Source organism: Capsicum annuum, unplaced genomic scaffold, assembly GCF_002878395.1.
Source record: "Capsicum annuum cultivar UCD-10X-F1 unplaced genomic scaffold, UCD10Xv1.1 ctg2808, whole genome shotgun sequence".
In the NCBI taxonomy this organism is placed as follows: Eukaryota; Viridiplantae; Streptophyta; class Magnoliopsida; order Solanales; family Solanaceae; genus Capsicum; species Capsicum annuum.
The window spans coordinates 184,977-191,985 of NW_025834490.1; the positions used below are offsets into that span (position 1 = coordinate 184,977).

Genomic DNA, 7,009 nt, shown 5'->3' on the forward strand with positions numbered 1-7,009 from the left:
TTGAGAGAAGCATGAGAATCTGATAGTCATCCTTTTCTCTCAGTTTTAGAGAGAGAAAAAAAAATTGTGAGACTAATTTTGAAAAAATTGGTAAAGTAACTCATGTAAAGTTTAAGAATTTTTTCAAAAGTAACTAATTTTTAAAAAATTGACTTTATTTTGTATTTTTGTAAAGTTTAAGAATTTTAAAATTATATTTTGCACCCCAATTTAAGTTAATCACAAAATAAAAAGGAATTGACTTAAGTTGGTCAAAATTGTCACTAATTTTAATTTGAAGACTTACTCTTTGTTACCCAACACTTAATTTTCTCGGGTTAGAGCTAAAAGGATATCTGTTCTAATTCAATAGGTTTCTGATTGATCAATTGTAATGGCGGATCAAGGGAAGTGGAAATTTGAAGAGGAATCTAGTGTTAATATCAAGAGTTATGCGGTAAAAGAGTATGATGATTCGAATACCGAGAGAAATTGGGTAGAGTAGTGTGATGATTCTGATCATGATATATATGTTGGAAAAAGCAGGATGAGCCTAGAAATTTAGAATGAGTATAAGAGGCAGGTGGCTGAGAGTGAGGTATGTTGTTACCCATGCTATTGTATCGTATCGTATCCTATATATTTTGTTTTGATTATTGCATAAATTTTGAATTTTAATGCCTGAGGTCTACCTAAAACATCTTCTCTCTCTACCTTTGGGGTCTACTCTCTATTCTTCCCAAAATACACTTGTGGGATTACACTTAGTATGTACTTAGTTGTTGCTTTAATTTGTCCATCTTGCTGGTTTATGGAATTAGGGGTCACTTGCTAGCTGCTTAGGGTATTACTTTTTCCATAATGCACCATAACTTATATATGTATTAGTTATGCGGGTTTCTAAAACCAAACGTTGTTATACATGAATAAACATATTTCCTAACTAGCTGTGAAACATTGTATATTTATACTGAAATTAATACAAGGAAAAGCTACCTCTTAATTAGCTAGAAAATAGTCCCTAGGTTTTGATACAAGTAGAGGTAACTTGTGCGTACACTCTCCACCCTCTCTGAACTCCACTCGCGGAATTTACCCTATTTTTGATTTGACTGTTTTGTTGGTTTTTGCCATGAGGGTTATGATTCAAGATCTGCATACACTCTATCCTTCCCCACTTGTGGATTTATTCTGGATATATTGTTGATGGTTTTGTTTTTCATCTTGTTGGTTTATGCAATTATGGTTTTGATATCACCCTGGATTTGGATTTGGGTGCTAGTATTTGTGCTCCAATTGTTCCATTATGACGTAACAAGAACGGCCCACAATTCACTGAGATTTCCCATTTAGCCATTGATACTTACAATTCAGAGAATATAAGTGCCCTGCCTTGTTCTTTTTGTTAAATATTGATTCAAAGGTTGTTAGTGCTTCCTTGTTAGTTGGCAGAGTAACACGTTTGTTAGGAGTCCTAGTTTAGTTAAAGCATATCTCTGTTAGTTGGTAATATTTAGGTTAGTGGATAATTAGTGTCAAGTAAGTGGGTATGTTTTTTAGTAAGTGGTTAGATTTTTTTTTATTCCTATTGAAAGAGTCCTATGTAACTTGGTTTAGTTGTATGAATGAAAAATACGTGAATTCTCTAGAGCTATATTCTTCTTCTTATACATTGCTTCTCTTTTCTTCAATTCCCCAATAGTTTTTGGTATCAAAGCGGAGAAAGAGTATCTTTTTCTTAATTTTTTTAATTCTGTCCGGGTTAGGTTAGACTGGGAGATAAGGCAAGAGCAAGAAAAAAAATTAAAATTAAGGGCAAATAATGGCTACCAATGCAGTATCTTCCACATCTCAGCAACTAATACCCATCTTTAATGGAGATAAATATGAATTCTGGAGCACAAAGATGAAAACGTTCAAGTCTCAAGAATTGTGGGATTTGGTGGAGAATGGCTATGCTGAGGAAGATGAAGCACAAAGGTTGCGGGAGAGAAAAAAGGACTCTAAGGCATTGTTCTACATCCAACAAGCTATGCATGACTCGGTTTTTTCCAGAATTGCTGCTGCAAAAACTTCAAAGCAGGCATGGGATATTCTGAAGAAAGAATTCCATGGCCCAACAAAGGTAATGACTATTAAACTCCAGTTATTCCGAAGTGATTTCAAAAATTCATTCATGAAAAATAGTGAATCTATACAACAACAACAAAAACAATAACAAACCCAGTGTATTCCCACAAAGTGGGGTCTGGGGAGGGTAAAATATATGAAGTCCATACCACTACCTCCAAAGAAGTGCAATTGTTAATCAAATGAAGGTATGATGACAAAGATACTGATGAAACTGTAGTTTCTAAAGTTCTAAGAAGTCTTAATAAAAGATTTGATCATGTCATAGCTAACATTGAGGAATCCCATCATTTATCTGATTATGGTTTTGATGAATTGATGAATTCCTTACAAGCTCATGAGGTTGGATTGAATGCCTCTCAAGAAAAAGGGGAAGAGAAGGCATTTCAGATCAAGGGAGAGTGTTCTTTCAAAGGCAAATTAGAAGTCTCAAATGCCAGAGGATGCAGAGGCAGAGGTAGTTTTCGTGGTCGAGGTCGTGGCAGAGGATGCGATCAATTTGGTGGTGAGCACCGACAGTTCAAGAGCAATATTTAGTGCTGCTATTACAGAAAAATGGGGAACAAGGAAGTTGATTGCTGGACTAAATAGAAGTATGAACAACAATAGGCAAATTTTATTGAGAAATAACAAGAGGAAGGTAATCTGTTCATGGCTCACTCCTCAGTAGATGTTGGTTCAGATGATGTTTGGATCATTGATAGTGGTTGCTCCAACCACATGTTTGGCAGAAGGTTGTTGTTCAAAGATCTTGATGAATCAGAGAAGTCAGAAGTTTGGCTTGGGAATGACAAGGCAATGAAAGTCGAAGGGAAAGGTATAATTTCTCTAAAAACTTCTCATGGTAATGTAAAACTTCTCCATGTTGTGCAGTGTGTTCCTTGTCTAGACCATAACTTGTTGAGTGTTGGGCAACTGATAACTTGTGGATACTCCATTCTGGTTGATGACAATTCTTTTAGAATTCAAGATAAAAAAATAGGATACAAAATTGTTGACATTCAAATGACTCAAAATGGAATGTTTCCTCTTAAAGTTTCTGATGTTAAAAGTTTTGCATTAGTTACCAAAGATAGTACCGAAACTAATTTATGGCATTTGAGGTATGGTCATTTGAATGTAAAGGGTTTGCATTTATTAGGTTGTAGAAATATGGTTCTAGGTTTGACTAGAATTGATGCACTTGAATTCTGTGAAGGATGTGTGTATGGAAAACAAAATAGAAATTCATTTCCTGTAGGCAAGTCTTGGAGAGCTTCTGGTTGTCTTGAACTAGTGCATGCTGATCTATGGTCCTATGAGTGTTGAGTCCTTAGGTGGAAGTCAATATTTTCTACTTTTTATGGATGATTATAGTCGAATGAGTTGGGTATATTTCTTGAAGTTCAAATCTGAAACATTTGAGAATTTCAAGAAATATAAGTTTTTTGTTGAGAAACAAAGTGGTTGTAGAATCAAGACTCTTCGGTCAGATAGAGGTGGTGAATTTATGTCAAATGAATTCAATACTTTTTGTGAGGAAAATGGTATTCACAAAGACCTCACAACACCATATACACCAGAGCAGAATGGTGTAGCCGAATGAAAGAACCGAACGGTTGTTGAAATAGGTAGAAGCATGATGCAAGCCAGAGGTGTACCAAAGTGTTTCTAGGGTAAAGCTATTGCTACTGCTATCTGCGTACTGAACATTTCAACCACCAAGGTTGTTCTTAATCAAATACCATATGAAGCATGGAGAGGTAACAAGCCAAAGCTAAGCCACTTACGTGTCTTTGGATATGCACATCATCAAGATATTGATTGTGATGAAACGTTTTCACCTGTTGCTCATTTTGAAATGATTAGAATACTCTTATCTTTGGTTGCTAAATTGAACTGGCCCATTTATCAATTTGATGTTAAATCTTCATTCCTAAATGGGGATTTGGAAGAGGAAGTTTATGTTTCCCAACCTGAGGGTTTTGTTATTAGTGGCAATGAGAGCAAAGTTTACAAATTCAAAAAGGCACTTTATGGGCTAAAATAAGCGCCGAGGGTATAGTACAACAAAATTAACTCGTACTTTCTGAGGTATGGATTTGAAAGAAGTGAAAATGAGCCTACGCTGTATGTAAAGAAACAAGGTATGAGTAATTTTTTGATAGTTTATCTCTATGTGGATGACATGATTTATATGGGATCATGTGAAACTTTAGTTGCTGAAGTATTTTGCAATACTTTCTTGGTCTTCAAGTGAAACAGGTAGACAATGGGCTGTTTATTTCTCAAATGAAGCAGGCAAAAGACCTCTTGTTTAAGTTTGGTATGCATAACTGTAAAGTGGTTGCCACACCCATGAATGCAAATGAAAATTTTCAGCTTGAAGTGGCACAGATCTTGCCTATCCTAGTCACGACAGAAGATTGATTGGAGGTTTGAACTACCTAACACATACTCGTCCTGATATCATGTTTTCTGTGAGTATATTATCTAGGTATATGCATTGTCCTACCAAGCAACATCTTGGTGCTGCCAAAAGAGTGTTGCGTTATGTTTCTGGGACTGTTGACTTCAGGATTTGGTACTCCAATATTGCAGATTTCAGCTTGATAGGGTACAGTGATAGTGATTGGGCAGGAAGTATAGATAACATAAAGAGTACTTCTGGAAATTTTTTCAGTTTAGGATCTGGAGTGATTTCTTGGAGTTTAAAGAAACAGGATATGGTTGCATTATCGTCATCAAAAGCAGAGTATGTTGCTGTAACTTCAGCAGCATGTAAGGCCATATGGCTACGAAGATTGTTGATTGACATTTTCTATCGGCAGAAGGATACAACAAAGATATTCTGTGATAACAAAGCAACAATTCCAATGACAAAGAATCCGGCTTTTCACAGCAAAACAAAGCAAATTGACATCTGTTATCATTTCATTCATGACTTGACAGTAAAAGGTGATATAGAGTTAAATTTCTGCGGTACAAGGGATCAAATTGCAGATGTCTTCACCAAGGCACTCGTTATTTTGCCTTTTGTAATTTGGGTTGCTTCTATTTATTAGAATACAAGGTACGAGTTTGTCGAAAATCTCACTGTGACCACATCCCTTGCTGCTGGATATTGGTGTCATAACACATTTCTAGCCAGGGATTCTGACGCTCCCAACAACGTAAAGTCCTTTCAAGCATTGGGATTCTGGGAAATTTGTGGAGAAAGAATTATTAACTTTTGCAGGCTTAAGAAAGCATCTAGTGGTCAAGGTAAACTTTTTAATACGTTTGTTACATACGTTGCTTATACATGCCACCTACTTATGCTTAGTAATATAAACTTCCAATGTGTGTGCCCTCTCAAGGCTAACTTGTTCCTTGAGGGTTTTTTCAGGCATTGTTGGGTTGGGAGAGGGGGTATATGTTTTCTCTGGCATACAAGTCATGTATTTATGCCTATGCCTATTTGATATTGCTACACAACTACAACTGCCTGAATCCTAAGGTCTGCTGTATCACTATACATTTCAGTCCATTGGACCCTTTGTATTCCATTTGCATTTGTTGCAAATGTTGTAAAAATTGTGTAGCTGTTGTGTGTGGTTGCTGGGAACATCCATTTCATTAAACTTTAAGCTCAAAAGTTTACTGTTAGCCCAACAGGGGCAAAAAAAAAATACTAGGTGGTTCTTCTCATCTGTCCTAGTGGACAGAGTTACTTGTTATATGTTGCTAGTTGGAGGTGATAGGTATCTCGTGAATTTAGTCGAGGTGCACGAACGTTGGCCCGGACACCAAGGCTATCAAAAAACATATACATATATATACACACAAGAAAAAAATTATGGAGAAATTGATGCTTTAAATTTGTTTGGGTTAGCCCTGCTTTGTTTTTCTTTGTTAGAATTACTAACATTATATTTTTGGCAGGTGTTGAGTGCCCTCCCGATTCCAGTGTTGATGAGAAAGCTGCACAGTGAGCTTGCCATCTCTTTAAGCTCATGTTGATCTTCTACTATGGTAGTTTTTGTTGAAAATGTAGCGTCATTTACTTGTGTATTTATTAAGAGATGGAAAAAAGTGTTGTGATGTGTCTTCTACTCTCATAGTTGTTTTATCAAGGAAGTAGGTTTATTTATGTTATTACTAAGACAAGAAAAAAGGTGTTTTGATGTCGTCTTGATTCTGTTGATGTTTGATGACGAAGCTTTTATCGGAGTAAGTTGTTTCTAAAAATCCTTTGTAGCATGGTGTTGTTTCACTTTGATCTATGGCAGTGCACTATTTTGATTAATTTCATCGTGCTCAGTCACGTATGCTTCGCTGCATGAGCTCTGCCTTCCGCGAAAGTCATTATCAGCTACTATTTACTTCTGATTATGGACATGACATACTGACGGTGAAAAATAAACTATCGAATATGGAGGGAGACAAATAAAGTAAGTGCGGACAAAAATAAATGAAACAAATACAACGGTGAGATAAAATGAAAAGAAGCAGATTATAGTTGGAGACACAAAAGGAAAAAAATACAATATGTTGCACAAATACTATGATTATCATATGTTAATAGAATGTATCAAGAAAAGTTGTAGTGCTAGAATGCCTAAAATAACAGGTTCAAAATCTCTCATGATTGATTCTCTTCCTCCAGCATTGGCTTCCTTCTTCTTACCTATGATATCCCCAAGAGCTAATTCAATAGCAGTTGTATCGGAGCTAGCTTGGAAAGTTCAAATGTAAGAAATGATTGTAAGTAGAGGACTCGAAAGAATAGAGATGAAAGGGATGATAGGAAGCGACAGGAAGATGATTAGGAGAAGGCGCATAACTAGGAAGAATGATTAGGGGAAGGGTGATAACATAATTGTAGGAGCTCAACTGGATGCTCGAGAGTTCTATCTAAGCTAAAATCGGAATTTGATCG

At 36.1% G+C, this 7,009-nt stretch overlaps 1 long non-coding RNA gene across 1 annotated transcript; it reads left to right on the forward strand.

The window, feature by feature from the left end:
* The first annotated feature begins 243 nt into the window (after positions 1–243).
* LOC107857311 lies at positions 244–6,356 on the forward strand. Its single transcript, XR_007049470.1, has 3 exons — positions 244–577; positions 1,746–5,352; positions 6,013–6,356. It is a non-coding gene; the product is annotated as an uncharacterized LOC107857311 (long non-coding RNA).
* Positions 6,357–7,009: the final 653 nt, after the last annotated feature.